This window comes from Labrus bergylta, chromosome 16, assembly GCF_963930695.1.
Source record: "Labrus bergylta chromosome 16, fLabBer1.1, whole genome shotgun sequence".
Classification (NCBI taxonomy): domain Eukaryota; kingdom Metazoa; phylum Chordata; class Actinopteri; order Labriformes; family Labridae; genus Labrus; species Labrus bergylta.
Window position 1 is genome coordinate 12999249 of NC_089210.1, and position 24603 is coordinate 13023851.

Consider the following 24603-nt stretch of genomic DNA (forward strand, 5'->3'; position numbering starts at 1 on the left):
AATATGTCAGTATTATCAGACTTCACATTTCAAACTTGATATGAATGACTAACTGACAGGAAAGAGCAAAAGGGAGGATTGTCATGCACTACAACTATTATGGCATTATTACTTTAAGGTATATTTTGATAAACTAAATAATCTGGCAGAGTATCCTTATTCTGATACAAGCACAGCCGTTTTAACAGCTTTTGACCTATTAATCAGGGATGTAGCCATGCTGACGTGCACGTGTTACCTTGGTTACCAATGAAATAGGTTACATGGATGGCCTTACACAGATCTATGCTTCCTTAACAGATTTAGCAATCAACAGATGGAATTATGAGTATAGCTTAGTGTTTCTAAAGTTACGTAATGCTCTAAATAAAGCCCTGTGGTAGTTTTGTTTTTTCGTCTCCCACCACCAGAGTCTGCTGAAAAGGGGACCAAGACTAACAAACAGCACCACAGTCCACTTAAAGAGTGTGATGACTGAGATTAAAAAGATCTCAGTTGATTGACAGCTATCAAAACAACACAAGTTAATTTAACTTCCCAGACAAAACAGATCTGCGTTTTGTGTCAATACTCTACAGAATGTGATTGCAGTAGTACAACATGTACAAGCATTAATGCTGAAAGTGTTTAACAGGATTAAAGCCTGATAAATGCATTTGTTTTGGAAGTACATATTTGCCAAAAACGCCATGCTTTGGGTGGGTAGCACGTGGGCAGACGAGACTGTTGTGTCCTGCTAAGAAAGGGAGGGAGCCCGATTAGCTGTTTAAAGAAAGGGGAAGTGGCCGTAAGTAACGTGAACATTCAATTTGAAATCACCTTCTGCCTCTTCCTTTGCAACCATGTATCACTCTGCTAGCCCCTCCAATCAGATGACGCACCAAACATGAACGCCAACTGTTGTCACTGAAAACTATCTCTTCCACTCCGCTTGTTGTGTTGGCCTCAGAGTACATAACTGCTGACAGCCAGCTGATCACTATACATTTAAAATGGCTGTTGTGCTCTCAGCTTGATGATGCAAGTTTGTACAGAGCTGCTGTGATTGGCTAGTTGACCCTGATTGACACTATAATGAGAATATTTACCTTTATGTCAATGCTACGTGTAGTTCAAGGGAATCAGACTTTCAACAAAAGAGCGGAGAACAACATACTGACTAACGGAAAATGTCATGCAGCCGCTTCAATATGTGCATGGAGATTGTAGCGGGTGCATGCATACACTCTATGCACCATGCAGCAGTCACATCATGTAAACGTCACTACTCCTCCTATTGCCTCAAGGCGCATTCTCCGGTGAATATCCTGCTGCGTTCTCACATTAGCGCACTCTGACTTGCTGCGGAAAAATACTCAAGGTCTGGCAGGAGGAACTCCGGGTGAAGTCTGAGTGAAAAATCCTGCTGTTTGCTGCACACACACAAAGCTCCTTTGGCAATTATCAGGAGTTTTTCAGGAGTTTTCTGAAAGTGTGAAAGCCCTAAAAGAATGCTGGAAAAAAGCTCTCTCTTTCTTATTCTTCAAGCAGGTAGTTCCCCGCTTCTTGAGTATGTTTTAAGTCATGGAGTCAAAGACTTGGTGGATTTTAAAATGCTTCACTAAAAACCGTTACAGAAAAGTGCATTGAGTCACATTATCATTTATACCAGCGTGAACAGAAGGTTAACATTCAACTGGAGTGGGTTTGATGTCGCTTCAGTTGTCTTAAAAAGTGGAAAAGCTGCAAATTCATATTTAAACTTCTCTTTCACAAAGGTTTGAATCTACTTTTGACATTCCTCTTCATGCATCACTTCTCTGTCTGCCTCTGTTCTTTTTTTAAAGTCCAGTCTAGTCAAATCCTGTTCATCAGAGCTCTATATTTATCTGTTCTCTTTTAGAAGTTGATCTCACAGTTTGACAATTCAACAATGGTGTTTTGAACAAGTTGAAGGGAGTCAGATTTCAAAGTGTTCTTTTCAGAATAAGATTGATAATACAATTGCACTGAACACGTGAATCAACATTTCTTCCTTCCATATAAGTATATAATCATAAAATAACTTAATTTCAAATGTCACACAAACAGTACATCTGTAAAATAACCCTGTATTTATTGTTCTGCAATAGCAATTTAGCACTGAGAACTTTCCCCAACAGTTACAACTTCTGTCTTAACCACTGCCAAAGTAAAGTAATGATTGACTTTGAATGAACACATCAGCAAAAGCGTAGGGTTTTAGCTCATTCAAGCTAATATTTCTTTATGTGAATTCTTCCTGTTAACATACTGACCTTTCCCATTCTGAAATCCCAGCCGTAATTACTGCATCCTGCTCTATTACTCTAGTGTTTGGAAAGCTGTATTTGATACATTTTATTTTATTTTTTTTACAATTTAAGTCAATACTTTCACTCTACATTGTACTGTCTTAGCTGGTCTCTTTTTGTTTTTCATGCTAATGCTTTATGTGCCTTTGAATCACTCACTGAGCATAACATCCATGGTAAGAATGAAGTTCTCTCTTATCTGTATTATCTATCAAAGTGTGGTTGCCATGATATTAACAAAAAGTCAGGACTACAGTCAGCCGTTAAATTAGTACACCTCATAGCCCCTCAAAAATGTGGAAAAGTGGAGACCAGAATTCTTAACCGAAAAGTGTAGAAAAGTATTTAATAAAGAAAAAGACAGCAAAACTTAAGACTGACAGAGAATACACTTCCTTTACTGACATGCCTAAAATAACACAGAAGCTGATGTGTTCTTGCTGGGAAACTAGAAGAAACAAATAAAGAAAAAACTTTTATCAAAACCGCCCTCTTCCGGTGAGATGGGCAGAGCACCAATTTGTAGGCACCAAAAAAAAAACAACAGAGAGAGAGAGAGAGAGAGAGAGAGGAGAGACGACAGGACACTACAGGCCATAACAGATATGCAGATACAAAACTACAATTTACATGTTAGATCAAGAAGTGCTGGTTAGCACATTGTGTTACATTTTAAAGAGCCAGGCTAGATCATACATGTTTGTTGTTTTAGAAGATAAACAACTTCTGCTGGTGTAAAAAGTTGATCATGAGATCTCTTAACTAACTCTTCAAAAAATAATTAATAATAATAATAATAATAGTAATAATCTAAGTGTAGTTCCCAGTATGTTAATACAAATCTTAATATCTTCACAGTGTGGAGCCCCATGCTAAATGTAAGCGTTACAGATCATTGAGGTTTTAATAAGTCGGGAATAAATTCACTGGACAGACATTAGAACCGTCTGTGAGTCGGACAGCTTCCTTCAGTTTAATGTGGGGAATACTAATGTTCACTTATTAATATATCATATTCTTTCATCAGCATTTGTCCCCACATCAGATACCAGACATAACTGCAGAGAGCCACTGGCTGGATACTTCAAACTTTTAGTGTCTCTTGAGACACATGCATACATATTGTGTCTCTGAACTAAGTAGTCATTTATTTTCCTCCGTACTGTTTCCCCCTCATCCACATCTACATCCCAACAGAACTGTTGACCAAGTCAGAGTCAGTCAAAAAGCTACAACAGTGTTTAACAGTACCCCACTTTGTGAGATATCTAGTTTGTGGTACAGTACTTCCACATCAACCTGTCAAACCAGACCCGAGTGTCACACCATGTGATTGGTTTTATTAATGTAGGATGACAGTGAGGGATTGGCCTATAAGATGAAGCGACACACTTGTCGATGACTATAGATAGCTTGGGAAGACTGAGACTCAGATTGGTGCGATATGCATCTTAACATCTGAAGCGCGCTGAGCTGAGTCTTCAAGTCATTTGTAGTCAAAGTAGGCCAGTCAGTGTGGACTGTTCACTGTGTTCGGACACTCACTCCTCAGTGTCAGACATTCTTCCCCCTGTGTCTTCTTGTTCATTTTCCAGACAATGGAGAGGCAGACATGTGCAGAGAAATGTTGTCATGGTAACATACATTTTATTTTTTTGGATGACCATGAGTGAGACAGCTCTGATAGGACACTCAAATGTGTTAAGTAAAATATGACATGATACTATATCTGCCGAATATTACATTTACATTTCCTACTGGGAAAAAAAAGAAGATGCTCCAGGGAGTCAGAAGGACGAGATCGGTCGCTGCTCTGTTTAAAAAAATACTTTTATTCCGATGGATTATCATTTCCCTCAGACGTTTTGTGGATACATTTCTCTGTTGCTCGACACGTTATACTGTATGTGTGCATTTGGCAAAGCAGTGATGCAGTCTGTCTTCAGGGAAATCACTGCTGTCAAAGTGGCCCATTTCCCAAATCTTACTTCTTTTTGTGTTTCCAATGTGTCTTCTGGTTACAGAGTTTAAACTATCTGGCTGTAATTAGTTTTTTTTGTGCACTCTTCATCTAAATCTAGATGGACTGTCACCTCACAAAGATACAGAGCATTTATAAGATTCATCACTGATAGTGTTGTGTTCTCTGTTCATACTGAATTGATCAAACCCTTGAGATAAGTCCTCTCAAAGCAGAGAGAAGTAGAACAATCTGTCATTAGTGAAATGCCATGCTGGAAGGTTTAGAGATAAAGAGCCTCTTTTATCCTCGTATGACAAACATTAATGGCATGAGAAAGAGGAACTTTTTAACATGTACTCATTTTGCAAGAAGTAGATTACTGCGTAACCTCTCATGATGTTTCATGCTGTAATTGCATTTTGTCACTTCAGCTCGTTTGAAATGTATTCACATAGAATACATAGTGTCTTAGTACTTCAAGACCACGAGAGAGGAGGCTGTGTCCGACCAGAAAAAAAAAAAAAAACAGGGCGAGTTATACTTTGCTGAGCTGTTTGGTCACTAACATTCCTGCAGGTTGTTCTTCTTATTATCCTGACAACATCACGTTACAAAGACAAAAGACTTCCTAACATCTTGACTCCTTTATTGCTGGAAATAGCTTCCGGGAAGACTTCAAACTCTGTCTGAGTTTAAAGCTGTTGTAAGAAAGAGAGAAGAAACTTTTGGACATTTTGTTATTTCTGTAAGTACAGCTATTTTAAAAGTGGGACTCTCTTCTCCTCCGTCTTCTTCTCATTTTCTCATGCATTTATTCTTTCAACAATGAAATGCATTTTTTGTTGATTTGTCTGCATGATAATGTCAAGATATTAGGTAAAGTTTTGACTGTAAGTGCTGAATCCCATTAAAAACAACAGTAAAGCAAATTAAAATACAGATACTCTATTGATGACATATACATCTGCTTGTCTAATCTCACGTTTTAACTTTTAACAAATGTAGACTTTAAATTCATCTGCATCTTGTTTTTTTTACGTTTTTAAATAAATGATAGAGCTTTGTTATTGTGGATGTCCTATCATTAGTGTAGCTCCAAACACAGTTTAACACAGTATATTCTCAAGTGAGGATAGTACTTCTTGACTGAAAGGTAACCTCTTTTTCAAAATAAAAAAATATATAATATATATAATAGAAATTACTCCAATCAGATACAGAAGCGTTAACATCAAACATGTAGTAAACTCTTGGACACAAAGTTAATGGAGGAGGACACTGATTAAAGTGTAATAATAACAGGCAAAAAACTAAAAAAAACAATGGTACATGGAGAGTACAGACCTCTGCCAAAGCCAGAAGTCTAGTCTTTTATGAGAGGAATTTCTCAAGCATAATTAATCCAGATGTGTGGATGAGGCTGGATACATTTTTAATCTATCAGAACTTTAAAGAGCTCAATATTAATTGTCCGTGGTGAGTTTGAAACATTTGTATTGCCTGTTTGTAAGGCAGACCTAGATCCACTATAAGATGTAATCATTTCTTCTTTGGACAATGCTACACCCTTCCTCCAAATCATAAAAAACAGCCAGCTGTTTTTTCCGTAATCTGATTTACAAATACAAACTACAATGAAAGAGATTACAACATTGGTTGGGGGCAATATAAAATTTAAATAAAGAAAGAAAATGTGGAATGATTCTGTGAAATCTGACCCCTTCTTAGCTCAAGATCTTTTAAAAGTGCTGATACCGTACAAAGTAAAGAGTTGATTAACTATGTATGAAGTAGGAAGTAAGAGTATTTACAAAGAGGGCTGGGCAATTAATCAAGTTTCTACTTCAATTACAATTTTGGCTTTCCACATTTATGAAAAGAAGATAATTGAGATTACATGATTACTGTGCCTCATACTTGCGCTCATTTGGTCCATATCGTCATGATTGTTTCTAAGTGTCATATTTTGGTCACAAGAGTACATCACCACTACTTTTCTTTAGTCATTTTTATTAATGTTATTTTTGTTTTATATATTTTAATTTCTTATTTTTCAAAGTTTTCAAACTGCTCAGAATGTTAAAGTTTTAAGAGTGTTAAAGTTCGATAAATGCATGTGGTACAGATCTTGTAAAGGCAATCATGTTTAATAATCATGATTAGGATTTCTTTCCATAATCAAACAGCCCTAGTTACAAAGTCAAAGTACATAGGCTGCCTGTTTTTCTGGCAAACTGCACGAGTCTACAGTTTTCAGGAATTTGACTACGTCAGAATAATTGAAAAGTTTATTCCTGTTAAAGGTCAGGTTATCCTGTTCCACTGAGAGAAGTGTGGGGGGGGCAGTGATGCCTGGCTGCAGATACCTTGCAGCCCTTCCAGGAGGCCATCAGAAGTTCTGCTCATTTTCCTCAGTCAGCTGCTGAGCAACAGGGTAGCGATACCTCGCTGCAAGTTGGCCAGCTTCATGCCCAAGTGGAATGGCAGGCTCATTATAGAGGTATGGGAGTTCACTACTTCTCTAACTATGTGACTTTCACAGGGGATAATGAGCCTCCTGACCACAGAGAGTAAATGCTTAACCGGCTGCTTCATTCTGGCAGCAGGAGAAATTTCACTCCTTGTTAAAAAGTCCATCTGTTGCTGTAATATTGTGGATATTGAGTAGTAAATAACAAGCCAGTGAAGAGTTCCACCCCCTCATCCTCATCACTCTTAATACATCACCTGGGTCACATGGGGTAGTGAGGTAACATAGAACTTTGGACTATTTTAAAAAGTTTGATTGTTCATTAGACTGAGCTCGAGTGGTATTTCTGGTCCATGAAACAAAAAAAATCCCTACAACAAAGGGAGTTTTGATACTTGTTTTAAAGTAAATAAAGGAAGCCTTTGTTACAACAAGGTTTAGTTGTAAGAACCACTTAGTTTAAAAACAAGTTCTGTGTGAACTTGCTAAAGTTAGCTTCACAAAAGTAGTTCTATATCACCCACAAACCAAGAAGGACCTTTTTTGGCAGAGGCCCCTTTCCGAGCCATTATGCCAAACAACCAAAGGCAGAGCAGGATCATAAAAGGCTGAACGGAGAGTGGTAACAGAGGCTGTAGGAGTATGGCAAGCCCTTTTAACATGTGGAAGTTCAATTGTAGATATCTGTAATCATTATTCTTACATATTCCCAAACTTTGTCCATTGCAAGAATCGTCCAGCAGTTTGCAGCTGATCTAGAGAATACAACTCAAAGGCACAAACAAGAGTCAAATACCTGAAAACGTTACAGCCCTTAAAAAATGAAGACTTACTGCACCACAGATTTCTATCATGCGTTCACACTCATACTTTCTCCGAAGTTGAGACAACCATGAGCAACAAAGATAAAAATCAGCTCTAGTTGTAATGCATGATACAATGCATCGCACTGACAGCAAAAGGGTTTTTGCTGCTCTGTCTGGTCCTGGCAACTTGCTGGAAGAGACTCTCTCCCACCTCAGAGTGACACACAGGATGTTATCTTACCACTCCTCAGGCAAAGTGTCCCATAAAGCGGAGAGGCCAAAAGAAGCTGCATTGTGACTTAACTACAAGTTTCAGAGTTCTATCCACCCCTTGAAAAAAACTATAAGAATAGGTGACCTTTCTAAGCAGATGGAATGTCAGCTCGAAGTGCCAGCTAATAGAAGAGGAGTCACACAACAGGAGGACAGAAGGGACTCAAAGCAAGCCAGCAGAACCACCACCATCTCCCTAAGCAGAGAGAAGGAGGCCGAAATGACTACACCTGCATCCCGGCCAGTGTTGGAGCCAGCTGCAGCATTAGTAAGAAGGAGAAAAGACCACTTTAGTGTCTGTTCCACAAAAAATAACACAGCAGAGAACTGTATCATGACCACCTCCAGCATACACCCACAAAGTGAAAATTTGCAAGGACATCATTAAATTGCGACAGGTAACTGGAGGATTGTCCCCCTTAGAACACCTGTTAGCGTTTTTGCTGCTGTGCTTCCGGGAGCAATCACTCGCCTTAAGCAGTGACATTGCTTTCAACAAGTGCTGCTGAACCTGACAGATAAAAGATGTTGCAATTCATAGAGATGTCTGATGCGAGACAGCCCATGTACTGTGTTTGACTGGCAGGTTCTTCAGTTTCAGATAACCTGCAGTACCTGCTGTGCGATGTTTGCGTTGCGGAAACACATGCTGTGCAAAAGCTATAGCTAGAGAAGGCTGTCAGAGTTCCCAGTACCTGACATCATAAGAAGCTGTCAGGACTAGACGTTCAACTGTGCGTTCCCCTGGCAAAGAGGGGGATTTAGCTGAGACAGTCAACAGGCAGAGATCGGTCCTTTTTCACTTACTTCCCCCCCTGAAGACCAGTCACAAAGTTTGGAACTATGGCCCAGCCACAGTGTGCTTGATGTCCAGGAGTCAGTTGGGTCAGCATTGGCACTGTCTGTCTGGCAGCCTGCTCTTAAAGAATAACAGATAAGAGAACAGGAGCTGATTGTTCTAATGCCATAATAAGGAACATATACTAAGTCCCATCCAGCAAATATGATCCTGAATTTGATCAAATCAGGAGAAAGCATTAATTGATAAATGAATGTGGGGCAGTGTGCCAACACATCATGTAGTTTAGACTTTATGTTATGCCAATCTTTGCAACAACTAACATTAAGCATAATGGTATCAATCTTGTCATCTTAATCCAACAAAAAAGCTGTATTTACTTTTGTATGTTGTTTTACTTTTGGAAAAGCCACTACAGGGGTACTTAAATATTTCTGGCTTCAACAGATTCAAATGCATTAAACAAATGTTACATTTTACACTTAGCCAGGTGACCCCAAAAACCACTAATTTGAAGGTTTAGTGAAACACAAAGAAGTTCACCCAAAGCTTTACTAGAGAACATTTCTTCTATTTCAAGAATCACAGCTGCAGGTGGCTATTTTCAGATGTCATTGGCTGTTCACCTTGCCTTTCAAAAACATTCTTGCTGCAGGCACTGCATTATGTGTGAGTGACCCAGATATGCGGGTCTGTGGGGTGGTCCTAATGCTTTGGTGATGGGAACATTAGCTGCTTGGAGGGGGGAAAAAAAAAACTGTGGACCTGCCACAGCAGAGATATCCAAAATTGGGCTGCCAGCATTGGCACGTATCCCAGAGAAATGTGACTCGACTGTAGCAATAATGTTTATATGTCCACTCCCAGCTGAGCCAGCCCTCAAACTGCCCATTACATTGTTTACACTGCTTATGGCTTCTTTGATTATTTTTAGCTTCTTTGAACGATAAGCATAAGAGGCAAAGTCAAACCTTTTTTTGCACTTATATATTGATTGAAGCAGAAAAAAACAGAAACAAAATTATTGAGGTCAGGAAATTATTTTTCTCAGATCAATTTGAGCCAGTTTTTATAACTAATATTGGAACATTTTACAGGAATTCAGGAATTGTTCAGGGATTATAAGGACATTGTTTTCTAACCTAATGTTATTGGGAGAAAATAAACAAATGGGAATTGAAAATTAAGGTTTCCTTTAACAGAACAATCAATATATGCACATTGTACTTTTTTGATCACGTGACCTTGACTGGTGTCCTCTAAGAGTCTGATTCCAGCTATTCAGAAAAAGTGGAGACCTCCTTCCAGAAGAGTGAAGGAGACATCAGTAAAGAGCTTGAGCTGCCTGCGCGGGTCTCCTGTGCAATGTAATATGAAACACTATTCTTCGATCAGGCCTATTTTCAGCCAACACATTTTACTGATGCAAAGCTGATCTCCCCTAACATGCACTCTGGGAGAATTCAGGACACACACACACACACAGCAGAAACTTGGCTTGGTTAAGCAAATTAAATTGGGGCTATATTTGACCTTTGAGGAAAGTGTCAGGTCTACCCAGAATATCTTCATCTGCATCATGTGAAAAACATTCAGTCAGATTACCATGGGAGACTTTGATACACTGACTTGAAGAGTCTTTAAAGGGGCTATATGTAAATTTTTACATGTATAAATTGTTTTTAACACCCATTAATAAGCGAACTGATGTGAAAAAGTAGATGTTCACTGTCTATCTGTGTTGCCTGTATAAAAGGTTTCCTTGGGTCGTATTTTCTGCAAAAGCTCCAGGATGTGACATTTTATGCGCGTTCTCAACGTCCTCCTCACTCCGCTCCACTTACAGAGATCAACAGTACAAACTCATCACACACTCCCGATATAGCCAGAGGCTGCCTTTACACACACTTCTATCCACCCTATGAGCTCTCAAAGGCGGACAAACTCATCACACACTCCCGCTCTCAGCCAGTGCCTGCAGAGACTGTCGTTTGTAGGATGGAGAATGAATACAGACACACAGACTCCTTCGCAGACTTTCACATGTGTATGACCACTTACCTCCTCTGTAAACATTATGCCGGTAAATATCCAGTGTTTCGCGGCCGATGATGATGCTCGTTTGTGTACGTACGAGCACACATGACGAGCACGCGAGGGAGAGCGAGCAACAGGTTACTGGTGCAGTTCGCCAAACGGCCATGTGGTGTTGTATTTTTGAAAGTTACATATAGCCCCTTTAAGTCAATTATCTTTCAATCTTGCATTTTTAGTATCAGATAATTAGCAGATACAAATTCTTCTAAATTGTCAGAATTGTTTTTCATACATCATAACAGTCTGATTAGGCACCACAGGTCAAAGCATTGTTTGTGACAGCATGTTGACAATGTGACCAAGCTGCACAATTTGTGTCAGACTTTTACTTTTTGACAAATAGTTTTTTTAATTTTCCTGTCAGAGTCAGAGAAGTATTTCACTGCGGCTTGAATATTTATTGCCAATGTTGTCTGTCTTTCTGCAAATGTACCTCACCACAGTCGTAAATCTTTTCACACTGTCCCGTGTCAAATATTTTTACTGTTTGATTGCTCAAGTCACTTGGGAGAGTTGAAGTCAAATTGACAATTGTGGACTTTACATTCAATACTTTTAAATATTTTTTCTTTTATAGAACTTGTTTTCTTAATACATCTTGTGTTCATTTTCCAGTACACTCAGACAACACATATGTTGTGCTGTTAATCATATGGGAGCCTTTGTTGATATGTTATTTACATTTAAATGAACTGTTTCTTTTCTCTGTTATTGAAAATTATATTTAAATAAATACCTAGAAATCAATTTAAATTCCTTTAACGTTTCCTGACAAAAATGTCTATATTTGACGACCTCAATAATCAGAAAATAACACGTTACCCAAATGTAAGAAAGTTTCTCTCAAGGGTCCTCCATTATTGGTTGCTATCTTTAAGCCACAAGACAACTCTTAAAAAAAAGTATAATTTCCAACCTTTTAAAAACTAATTCAGATAGCAACCAGTGTTTCCCTCAGGTTTATCTCTTAGGGGTGGTGACATAGTCGGTGGTGGGAGGTCACATTGGGGCAATGGGCCACCACGTTAAAGGAATGGTAGGGGAAACACAGGGAACTATTTTCAACGGACAAAAGTTTGTGACATGCCCATAACTGATATTTCTTTAATTAGAGCTTTAAGAAATGTTCAGTTAGTTAGTAAAAAAAACCTTAACTTGCCATTAGTTAACTCATTCATACAAAATGATAAATGGTGGCAAATAAATTGATCGTGAATTGTTAGTTACATTAAACGACCATTGTTTGTGTTTGTTTTTAAGTAACTTCATATCCAGAACTTTTCATGAAAACCTTTGTATGGTGGTTTTACTGGTAAATCAGTTGAATGAGACTTGCATTTGAATCTGTCAGTACCCCTTAGATAAATATGTGTTTGCTTTAAGAGAAAGTGTGTCATTTGGTGTCTTAGTTGGGTAACATTCAAACACTAACCAACAACCATAAACTACATGCCATTGATAGAAACACAGGAAAGAAAAAGGCTAATAAACTTTTCAGCCTCTGCTCCAAGGGGGATTACATATCAGCCCTTCAACTTTTATCTATTTAGAACAAATGTCAGGCTTCTTCAGATGACGACACGACTGAAGTTTTTGCCAGTCCCATTGCTCAAATTATTCTGACATTTACATTCGGGTTTTTTTGTACGGGCCTTAATCACTGCTGCAGACCCTGAGGACGGAACTGCAGCCACACTGAGAAAACGACTTACTGAATGAAAACTAAATGACTATTCTAGTTACTGGTTTAACGAACAGTTTACTATGGAATGCTTCTAGCAGAATAACACCAACGTGACTGATCTGTTGTACTACAGTTTTGCATAAAATCATGTTTATTTTGTTTGTTTGATGGTTTGAGGACTTCTCAACTTCAAGACTGATTGTGATTCATTTCAATTAACAGGCCACTGCGACCCAGTGAAAAATACAGTACTGTTACCTTAATATAGACCCAACTGTGTCAATATGGATGCATCCAATTTTAAAATTCCAAACCCATTTCCCAATGTTCACAATTCAAAACACAAAACACGTGTTACATCACCAAAACAAAATGATATCATATGTTTTCTGATTTTCAGTATGATGAATTCTTTTTTTCTAGGACTTTTTAAGGAGGAAAGGATGGTGAAAGAATGAGAATATTTTATTTTCGTGTCTGGTCATTTACATGACACATCGCACATCGAATTATTCACACATTTGCTGATTGCATGTAGCTATAGTTGTGGTGTCCAAAGCAGCCATTATTTTGGTAATATAATATACCTGCTCTTAGGGCTCAAAGTAAATAACAACAAAAAAACCTTTTGCTGATGTCATGAAGAGGCTTTTAGTTGGGAGTTATTGTTAGACCAACACAATTAATAATGAAAATAAATCTAATGTGACTCATAATCTAAATCATGTTCATGTAGTCTGTTATGTGTTAAAATTATATTCAAATTTAGGCCTGTTTATCAATGTCATGTAAGTTTATTGTTATGAAATTCCCACATATCATTCACTAATGGGGCGTCTGTGGTAGAGTCGGTCGTCTGTCAACTTGAAGGTCATTGTGGTCACGTGTCAATGTGTCGTTGGGTTACTTTATACTAATGGTCACTTTACATAGCAGCCTCTGCAATCAGTGTGTGAATGGGTAGATGTGACCTTCTGTGTAAAATTGCTTTAAATAGTCAGAAGACTAGAAAAGTGCTATACAATCTCAAATCCATTTACCATTTACTAATCTAAAGAGATTGACAGACTTCCCTCCTCACTGACGTATCAACTGGTGTTTTTTGTGTGTCCCTGAGAGAAATCCATAACACAGTATAGCTCTGAGTCAATCAATTCAAATTGAAACTCGGGTTGATGTAAAAATATCTGTTTTGTGTTGAAGGGATTAAATAGCATTGACTTGTGTTTGATGGATTGAAGCAGCATGATGTGATGAGAGGATCCAACATCTATATGCCTTTTTATAAATCACCAATAAAACGCCTTCGACTGACTAAACTGTACATAAACTCTATTATGTGGAGAGTACTTCAAAAGATCTTTAATCTTTATCTTGCATATATGTGTGATATAAATGTGGCTGTGGTTTGAATTCAGTACCCCATTCAGAAGTACCTCAGCGAGCTTTATTTTAATATAGTTGGCCATTTTAGAGCAGATAATGTCCTGCAGAATCATGATGGATTCATTCCAACATTTCGCCTCCGGGAGAGACAATCACTGACTAATATTATCCCTCTGTAGCTTCAATCTCAGCTCTATATATGGACAGAGATGAAAGGAGGGCATATGGACTGAAAATATTTTAAAATTATCTCTAGGTGGTACTAAAGCAACACTTCAGATATAATTTGAACATCCCAGATTCAGAGGAGACAACTTCTAAAGCTGCGCCTCATCAAGACTTCACTGCCACCCTGTGTCTGTCGGGCTAGTATCTTCTAGCTCAGAAGGACAAGGTGAATACTACTTCGAAATCAAGCAGTATATTTGTGTGCAGCATGTCTCGTGGGCCTTCAGCATAAACAGTAATTGATACTTCTGCATGTGGATGTGAGGAAGTTTGGAGTCCACTTTGGCCAAGATGCTCAGTAGACGGAAACACCACAGCTGGTACTTTATGCCTTCATTTCCCACAAAGGGGGTTATAATGGAACAATACTTGTTATGCACATGGACATAAAGCTAATAGCCTGCAGCTGCTGCTCTGTTTCCCGCTTCTCTGGGTTTGCGTTGAACTGGAAAATGAGAGCCTGTAAAGATCCACTTTTATTCCACTAGATGGCGATGTAATCCATACATAAGTAGCAGCTGTTTATCTTTGAGGGTCACAGCAACCCTCTGCTCTCTTGCTGTGAGAAGACATTGCCAACCAGTCCAGACCAGTCCTCCAATGATATATATACTTGGAGTTCTACCTTGACTCCAATATTTGATCTTAAGTGGTTGGTGCTGTGATGTCACAGTTTTTTTCTTCACTTTATCAGGCAATAAAAAAATTCTCTCTGTATGCAGAACATTTACACATAGAGCTGAAATACAAACATGCACAAACAAGATATACACATGCACAAAGATGTATGGAGAGATGTCAAAGCAAGTTGCTGTCTCATGGGATGGTGACATGACCACGGTGTTGTCCTGTTTCGTGGGTGTTTTTTTTTGTTTTCCAGGTTGCCTAAAGGTGAAGTCAGGGTGGTAAGGGTACAATCATCATACCTGATCTATACTGGCTCACCTGCATTTCAGACACTCTAAAAACATGACATGACAAGATCACCACCACCACCAGAAAACCAGCTTTCCTTTTCAACTTTTGACATTTGATTCTCTTGAGCTGTGCCAACAGTTGTGGCCCGGGACTCAAGGAGATAAAAATGAAGGAATTGTTCACACCAGCTTTATTAAAAGGTGTTGGCTTATAAAAGAGTAATGATACAATATGAAAATACCAATAATAGAATGTGAAAACTAGGTTATCAGATAATCATTGTAAGGATAAGTCAGACCCAGGAACTTCTTACAATGAGGAGTTTTAGAGATATTCTAAACCTGATCGTGATAGATTGCTTGACAAATAATTACAATGGGCTCAAAGTGCCCCCCTCTGGAGACACTCTCCTTTAAAGAGCATAATATAGAAAAAAACATAGGACTCACAGGGACTTTTAGGTGACCTTCAAATCTTGTAGGATATAAACAGTGTTGTTTCTATTTGGGGTAGAGTTGGGGGAAGTTTTAGGGGGCCCACAGTTGGAGGGGGCGCTTGGAGACGCAATTTGCTTCTTCAAAGTTTTGAACAGTATTATTACTTTAAGCCTTGTTTGGGGGTTAAACAACAAGCATCAATGGAATCATTAAGGGCAGATACTCTTCATGATTATTTCATGTTATCGTAAAGAATATCGATGTTTTTTTTTCTTCTCCCTGTCCAGATTGAGGACTTCTCTCCCAGGAACCCTTGGCCTTTGCAGCCCATGATGATGCATATGCCATGTGGGTGTGGGATCGGCAGTGTACTGCTCCAGGCCTGAGTAAATACTGCAGCCATTCCAGGCATTGCTGTGAATGGTGGAGGAAGGAAATGTCTGTAATCAGGGTAACTTGACTGTTTCCCAGAGCTGAGTCAGGAAGTAAATCAGCAGCGGTGAGATGACAGAAGCTGAACAGAAGGTGCATGACTGATGGACTGAAAAAGGTGTTCTTAAAGTAATATTGGTTTCCACTAACTTTTATATTAGTCCTGCATGAAGTGCCTGCTGCATTATATATTTTCAATTTCAAAACAACATTGCAGACATTTACTTCATGGCATTTTAAGGCCACTTGTTGTTTTCCTTGCAGTCTGGACTGTGGTCTATTATTCCAGTGAGGAAATGCTTTGCATGATCTTTCAAAGTGGACACACAAGTGGCAGTAGCATGCATACTGCCAGCTTGTGTGAAGAGATTCAGGACTCAGTTAAAAGCAACTGCACACTGGATTATTGCCCCTGAAATGAAGATATACTGATGTCTCCAGAGTCTTTTAGTATCACAACATAATTCAGTACTTAAATCCCGATCTGAATAATGGAGCAGTTCCATTTTCCCCTCAGGCATGGAAACGTTTTGTGCTGCCAAAGGTTGGCACCTCTTGTCTGTGTCAGTCCGATCCCTTAACAGTCACTTTGGATTTATAACTTTTTACACTTTTTAAGAACCTCTAAACCTTCTGATGACATCATCACATTGGCCCTTGACTGTGCCAAGGTTTCTGCTAATGTCGTTTGAATTAAAGAACATACATCTAATGCAATGTGAAGACCGCAGCTGACATTAAGAAACAATTTTTTTCCCCTGAGTCAGCAATGTTCCTGTGATTATTATTATTACATAAAGTTGAACATATTTTAGCAGTTACCCACTAAGCATTGCCACTGCTGTGATGTAAGAAACTACGTGAGATATTGAAAATAGCTTTTTATTTATTTTTTCAATTATTTTATTTTAATTCATTTTACCCCAAACAAAAGTCACATTGTGGACAAGACAGTACCAGCAGCAGTAACATACATCTTTAAAACATCTTTCAACAGCACCATACTCACATTCACAGTCCCCCCCCCCCTCCCATCCCGAGCCCAGGTCAAAGCAACATCTGGATGTCACCACATTCATGTAAAGACAAACAAAATAATAAAAATAATAATATTAATGAAATAATGATCAAAAAAATAAAAACAAAACAAATAATCGCACACAACAACAACAACAAAAAACAGACACCAAAAAACTAAACGAAAAGACATGATAATTTTGATAAATGAGACAAATTAGGTTTCTACTTCATCCCCCATTATAGGGATATAATATATAACCCGACCCCAAACTTTTTGGAAATGCTGTTGTCCTTTCACATAATACAACATTTTCTAAGGTGTACTAGCAATTCTGACCACCACTGCTTGATTGGGGGAGGGGTTTCAGATTTCCAGTGGCATAATATGATTGTTTTTTGCTGCATTCATAGCCAGTAGAATAAGTTTCTTTTCATGACTGTCAAATTTTTTCAGCACTGCACCATCGCACAGAATAGCAATGTGGGGGCTGCTTTTGGAAAGTTGGTCAAATATAAAGTTCCAATAATCATTCAGTCTTTCACATTTCCAAAACATGTGTGTTAGATCCCCTGTTTGATTGTTGCACCTATAGGGCAGCAGGGAGATGTCTCATGAGTGGACTGATAAAGCCTTTGTGGTGTGTAATATATCCTATGAAAGATGTTAAATTGGATTAATCTGTGTTTTGCATTAGTTGGGGTTTTTTGAGTTTTCTGAAGTAGGGACTGCCATTTGTGTATTGAATATTCCTACTGAATGTCTTTTACCTGTTTATTCTTGAGTTGGATAATCTTATCATCATTCTGTTCATTATTTAAAGTTAATTTAAACAAAAGCACCACATTTTTTCCACATAGTCGGCGGTTGGGCATGAATTAATTCATTGCCAAAATTAACATGTATTTGATCTTGGCACAAATAATCATCTAGTGGTTTTTAAATGCCTTCCTTGACCCAGAAAATGTAAATATTGACACCAAGATTGACTTTCTAAGTGGCTTGGAAGACATATTGGCACTTATAGACTTTACATGGCCGTAATCTTGGAACTGCCATCTTGATGAAGTGCCCCCCCCCCCCCCCCCCCTCAAAATTGAAAGCTATGGTGATGTAGTCTATGTGGAAAAAATTTGGTGTTTTTGTCCGGCATGTCAATAATATAATTTAGATATGAGGCCTTTCTGGGTGCTGGCAGTCCTAAACATTTTCTATAGCGGTGTTTCTGCAATATAGCTGGGGATTTTCTTTTTGACCCAGTTCCTTATTTGCAAGTATTTATAAAAATTAGACGGTGGTATGTCACATCTTTCCCTGAGGTAGTTTGAAAATGACGTATTTATAAGAATAGGTCTATCTTGATTATCTATGTTTATCTTTTTCCTGTTTTTCCCCTCAACTTAACATCAATATTGAGGCGCTGGTAGCCTAGCGGTAAGTGTGCACGGCCCATTTGGTTTGAGTCCTCAAGAGCGGGCCACTCAAGTTTGAATCCGACCTGTGGCTCCTTTCCCGCATGTCGCTCCCCAATCTCTCTTTCTCTCTCTCTCTCTCGGTTTCTGAATCTATCCACTGTCCTGTCTCTAAAATAAAGACATAAAAAACCTAAAAGTAAACCTTAAAAAAAACTCAACATCAATATAGAAAAACGAGTTCATGCAGAAAACTGAAAATTCATTTAAGGATGATACGTTGTTTAAATGACTCAATCCCACTTTTGTAACTTTAAATATAATTCTTCATGTTTATTAGAAGCTGCTGCCCACAGATCATTCAGTATCACTCACTGACGCTACAAGCTTTACTGACACAGAACAAAAAAAACCTGGTGTCCGTGTCTGGCTCTCAGAACAACAACAAGAGTCGCAGCATGCCAGTGAGCAAACAAGAGGCTATTTTTGTCCGTGGTCAACCCCTCAGCGACCCCCTGCCAAGCACACTGCTGGCTGTGTCCAACCAGGAGGCAGAGAGAAGGCAGGCCTCAGATGTGTAATACTGCTCCGAGTCACAGCCAGCAGAGGGTTAATGATGGGAAAGTTACGGTTGTTGAAATCAGGGAATGTTAGAAGGGAAGTGTGAAAGAGCTGCCTGCCTCTTGTAGCTGTAACATTTTGTTTTCTTACATGATTGTGGGGATATGGTCATACCTCTAGATGCACACCGAAACAGAAAAGTTTGTCTTTTCCCACCTCGTCCAGCTTCTTCTTCTCAATTTATAATGAGCTATTTTTAGAAACATACTTCCAAGTTAATCAACAGTATAGTGTAGGACATATTTCTCCTCTATAGAAGACTTTGTAACTAATCGTGTAAAAAAAATCCAAATTCTGTTCTTTTTAAATGTGTACACATGATTCCCCAACCACTCTTTTGTAAGGTTTTCTTATGGTGCCTATACTTTTTTAAAACAGATTTTATAAAGTAGAACAAAAACAAACTGGTGTTCAAATAAGTGCAAAATAACAGACAAACATCTCAACATCCTGATAAAAAAAATCAACAACTATTCCCTTAAAGAAACCAAAAAAAAAAACAAGCACCGAGGTGGGGGAAATAAGAGACAAAAGGTTCATTGTATACGTCAACATTAATAGGAGAGACCACCTGAGGGGATACAAGTTGAACGTTTCTGGCCAGATGAATTCTTCACATAGTTTATGAATGGGTCCCAGGCTTTGCGTAATCTGTTAATAGATCCATTAAGGAGGGCATCTGTTTTTTTTCCACCTTGATAATCTGCTTCACATCTTTAATCCATTGGTTGTGTGAGGCTACATCCCTCCATTTGAATAGAATAGAAAACCTAGCGAGAGGAAAAGGCAGTTACTTAATGAAAGAGAGGGGGAGCATTTTTACCTGCTGGAGCTGAGAATACACCAAAAATAGAAGAGGGTATAACCATGCAGCAGTAAGACATAAGACTGTATGATGTATGGTTGCTGGAGTCAGTTTACACTAGTCACATATTGGCTTAGGTTAAGAAATATTCTGACAAGTTTGGCTTAAGAAAAGTGTATCATATGGAGCACCTTAAATCGTATAAAGACATGTTTTTCACATATAGAGGACGAATGAACTGCTGAGAGCGCCAAGTCCCATTCCTCATCAGACAAAGGGGCCCCAACATCATTTTCCAATTGCTCACGAATATCAGATATAGGGGGATTATAGTCATCCTTGCTGTGAGTATATATCATTGAAACCCTACCTTTGTCCATTGTGTTGACCTTCAACAAAGAATCAGGGCAAGACATCGAGGGGATAGATGGAAAGTGCATTTTTTTTCTGTGGAAAGTCTCTGATTTATAGGAAGTAGAGACAATGGTTTCTAACCAGTCTACAGGTCTTATACGGGTGCTAAAAGCTTGTATAAGTTTTACTGATATACTCATCTGCAATAATGATAATATGTATACCCTTGTTATATCAAATTTGGAAACCCTTAACCAAGTAAAGATGGTTGATAAAGAGGATTTTTGATTATAGGTGAGTGAATAGATATGTTTTGAATAAATCCAGGCAACCACTGTGACATGACTCAGTTTTGTTCTCTGGAAGTGTTGCGTCACTGGTTGCGTCACTATTCTAGTCATAGTTATGGTAAAGCAGGCCCGTCAGTTTCCTTGGTACTTGGACTTCAAGTACCCTTGATCATATTGAACATATTTTACAAGCCTTAGCTTCTCCATTAATAGTGGTAAGTATTTACTGATTGCTTATCTTCATATCATAGTTGGTCAAACTGGCAGTAACATTATTTTCCCGTTTTAGAACGTGGGAAGGAATGGGTTTGATTACCAATGGATCGGTCTGAATTAACATAGTTGTGTATGTGTGCTGACGCCTGTGCCTAAATGTAATTACAGTGTGCCTTAGTGCTGCTCTAGTCATGTTTACTTATTGGTAAGTGTGTGCAATTACTTGTTGTTTGGTGATGATGTTAGTGTGGCCAAAGCTGCCACAAGGCCTGCCTTTTATAGCCTCTCGAGGCAGCTGCTCGTAGCGTAGCTTCAAAGAGAACCAGAGGCCTACAGGGATTTCCTTCTGGCTTTCCCACCATCTGCACAGGCCGACGTGGGATGTGATGGTAGTGACTGTTGTTGAGACTTTCCTGTGAAAATGAAGGCACCGTTTTTTAACCGCAACATCTTTCATCACATCCAATCCTGATGTTGAGGCTCCAGACAGCATGGGGAACTATTAGACTTGCAGCCCATCATTTCGACACATTCCCCGTTTTATTGTTCTGGACTTAACTTTGATCAAGGTGTTATATGATACACCTTTACGTCTCCATATGATGAAGCCAGGGCAGACACCCAGACTTCTCGCTATAACTTTACTCTAAAGCTTTTTATGCAATATCCCAGTTTGATAACCCTGCAATTAATCATCTAGACCCAACACCTGATACGTGTTAGTATACCATCAGAACAGTGTGATTAAGATATTCATAGTTTGATCAAACTGAACAGCCGAGTGTTCCAGCTCAGCAACGTGCCTGCTGAACTCAAATCAAATCTTTCTCAGTCAGACTTCTTGGCTCAGAGTAAAATATGAGTTGTGTTTTTATGGAAAGAGCTGGCTGCTTTGCATACCTGCACTAAGGTTACGTCAAATGTGCGTCTTATCCAGAATTGAGGATTCGACCTGGAACCACGCCACTGAAAATCCTCAAGGAATTTTTTTTTTTTATATATATAGGAAATACCTATGTGAGCTTAAAGGGGCTATACGGATGAGTCCTTTATCAGCGTGAACCTGGACCTAATTACAGCGTGCCCATCAGCCGTTTGGAATGAGCTCATGTGTTGTTGAACAAAAGTGTCTTTCTTCTTTTGTGATGGAAGTTAGAATGCACTGTAAAAGAAGAAAAACAAAAGTTTGACACTTTTCAGAGCTGCAAGTAAAATATGCTGAGCAGGATTTAGTCATTTTAAGTGTGTGTACTAGTTTGCTGCCCTCACTTGGGACTTATCATTAAAGAGTGCTTTGATGTAAAAAAACAAAAAAAACAAAAAACGTAATCCTGGAAAACGAAGTGTGGATTTTGGCTCTGAAGAATACTTTAGCTCTGAGGGTCAAAAGTCTAATGAGGTTGTAACGACCAGTGGCATGTTTAGACTGCATTTTCTCACCAGAACAACATAATGACAGAACAGCAACATATCGACTTGTGATTACTGCAGAACTCTGTAGGTATGAAGCAGATTTTAAATCCAATTTACCATTGTAAAGAAACCATGTAACAAAGCTGCTTTCTCATTGGAAAATCCTTGCATCACAATGTTAAAGACGAGGATTGGCGTTGTCCACCCAAGAGGAAATCTTCATCTCCTAATTACAGAGATTGTCATCTAGAGGGGGGGAGGCCCAGACGGAAACTGTGCAATGTTTGGCTTTGTGTCAGAGAAACTACTCATCCCAATGCCACTAACGCCTTAAGGTTCTCACATGAACACAACATACACTCATGTAAATATTATACAGAACATAAAGTAGATCATGTGGTGTCATATACATTAAAAAAGACAAATACACAATTTATATTCCCTTAAATCAAAACTACAAAATCTCTCAGATGAAAACTAAACTAACATGAGAACCTGATATCTCTATATTCCCATACATTATTTCATATGGAGTATTCATATCTGTGTTTCTATCTTCAATAAACTCCCATATCAGACACAAACTAAAGATACACAAACAATAAATGCTGTTGTAATAATATTATATATTTCTTCTCTCCCTGTAGAAGCTCAGATCTGGTTTCACTGATGTCACCGAGGGTCCTGAAGATCCAAGCCCTACCAAGATTGGTGAGAAGAGCTAAAGTGGGGCCGAAACCAGTGACCAAAACGTGAGAGTTTGGTAACTCTGTACTGTATGTTGACCATTTAAGAGCAAGTCTGCTCTGAGAAAACAAACTCTCTTTCAATGGCTTGTTGGTGCATGGAGTGAAGTCAGGAATTAGATCAGAGTTGCTTTTGGAAGCCAGCATAATCACAGTAAGTGAAATCAAAGTCTCTGCTTGAGAACATCATGTATTATCAGGAACACAATCTTTCCATATTACAACATTAAAATGTTTTTGCCCTTGAATCAATGTTACAAGTATTTATAGAAGTGAATTCTTTTTGACAATGATAGCTTCATGATGCAGGATTAGCTATAATCGTTTTATATCAGTTTAGTGTACTGAAGAAAAAGGAGCTTTAAACTATATGTGAGAAAGAAAAGTGTGGTTTTCTTCAGAATTAATGAGGGAATTAGTAGAGATGGGACAGATCTGATCTAACATCGTTAACGGGTCTGATATTGAAGTAATTTAAATATCCCATATTGGACTGACTGCGGCGATCACCATCACCTTTCAAGAAAGATCGTTGGGCGCTTTCAACATTCTACAGCACAAAGATTTAAGTTCATTTCATTGAATAATTTTTATGTAGTTTTTATTTTTCCTCGTTCAATAAGAAAAGCTATGCAAGGTTTACTACAGAGTTGTGTAACCTTAAACATGATACCAACAACATTGATAACAATACTACTTATGGTGCATCTCTAGTAATTAGTGGCATCATTTCTTCTTTAAAAAGTTGTACTTTTTTTTATTATCATCACTTTCATCATCACATCGGTTGAGATAGGCCTACAGTTTTGGTGGTTTTAACGGCCCAGTGCTGACACAAAAGAAACTAGAAATATATAATCCAACAGTGTAGTCAGAACATAGTGAACAGAACAACAGGTGTAAAAAAAACAAACAAAAAAAACATCTTGTTCTTGTTGAGACATTTCAGACGATGTAATTTGTTGTGAAAGGATGGAACTTGCACAAACATGCATCATGAATTAAACACTACTTAGTTACTGTGAACTCGTATGTTTTCACTTTCTTCTTAAGCGAGTAATCATGAAGTGAACAGAGAACGAGAAACATCTGGCCAGGAAGCACGAGTGTAACACTGTAATGAGGGTGATAATCACTAAGATTAAACTGTTCATAATAACAGTCAATGCAGAGGATTTAATGTACTGCTGAACAGTTGATGACTTTCAAACATTAGACTTTCTATTAAACTTGAGATGATTTTCTTCAATATATTATTTTTCAGAATAAAACACATCTGGAATGGATCAAAGCTTCCTCGTGGTTTAAGCCAGCCGATCAGACTCGTAAAAAGATGAGAAACAGCTAATTTAAGGCTGTGACAGTGGGACCAAACAGGTGTATAAGACATTCATAAAATCTGTCGTTTGCATCTGTGTCCAACTCTTACCAAATGTGAAAGGAATTAAGATGGGTTTTTTTTTCTTTCACAAACGCTGTGACATGGGGAAAGGTTTTTTTTTCGTCCACATTCTATACACGCCAGCTACTCTCCTGTATTTTTACAGTCTGGCTGGACATTGTTCAATCCCAGCAGTATGCCTGATTGTGCCTGATTTTACCAGTCCTATTCACTTTACCAGCCTTGTGGTTTCTATGCTGTTTGACGTGAATATTTCTGAATCCCACCAGTGATCAGTATTAATCGAGAACACAGCTTTCCCCCTTTGTCGCCTCTCCTTGATTCATCACAAACATCTTTTGTTTATTCTGGTGTTTTCTGATCGCATTTGTTTTAAATCTAATTCGGCCTACACAGTTGTTGTGAACCAAGATCAAACTGCCATTGGTTGCTAAAATGAATGTTTCTATAATGAAAAACAACATATAAATCATTTAAAAAGACGTTGAAAAAAAAACTTGGAACTAATCGTGAAAAAACGT